The sequence below is a fragment of the Penaeus monodon genome, chromosome 33 (assembly GCF_015228065.2).
Source record: "Penaeus monodon isolate SGIC_2016 chromosome 33, NSTDA_Pmon_1, whole genome shotgun sequence".
NCBI lineage: Eukaryota > Metazoa > Arthropoda > Malacostraca > Decapoda > Penaeidae > Penaeus > Penaeus monodon.
Window position 1 is genome coordinate 12,381,770 of NC_051418.1, and position 550 is coordinate 12,382,319.

Sequence of the window (550 nt, forward strand, 5' to 3'; positions counted from 1 at the left end):
CTCAATAAATCTCAATTTCCGCACATGCACTGTAGCGCCATTATATTACTTATTGTTTTGTATATTTCAATATATATCTATTATACTAAATAAGTACCGTCATGAATTTCTAGACTTTCGCTGATAATTTGGGTTTTATTGCTACGCGGTTATGTAAATGTAGCCTATTGTCTCTTCCTTTTCCAAACGACCTTAACAAAGAGGATTTACTAAAATTTTATACAAAATTCTGTGACTACACTAATGTCCCTTGTTATTTCAGCATGTAGAATTATCCGAAAAATTACTCTTTTCTATTATCTTCAGTCGGGGATGAGGGTCTACCCATAGATCATTACCAACTGCCTCCAATTTGTCAAGAGGAGAAACTAATAAAAATCTCATCTTTATAGAATATTCAGGTCTCTTTTCAGGGTCTGTGCTGACCCTCAAGTGGCCGATAAAATGGCCAAGTATTTCCCCTCATTTGCCGATTAGTAGAAATAAGTACACAGATAGAGCATGGAGGATGGGAGGGGGGGGATGACTCATTTGTGTGTGTGTGGATTAC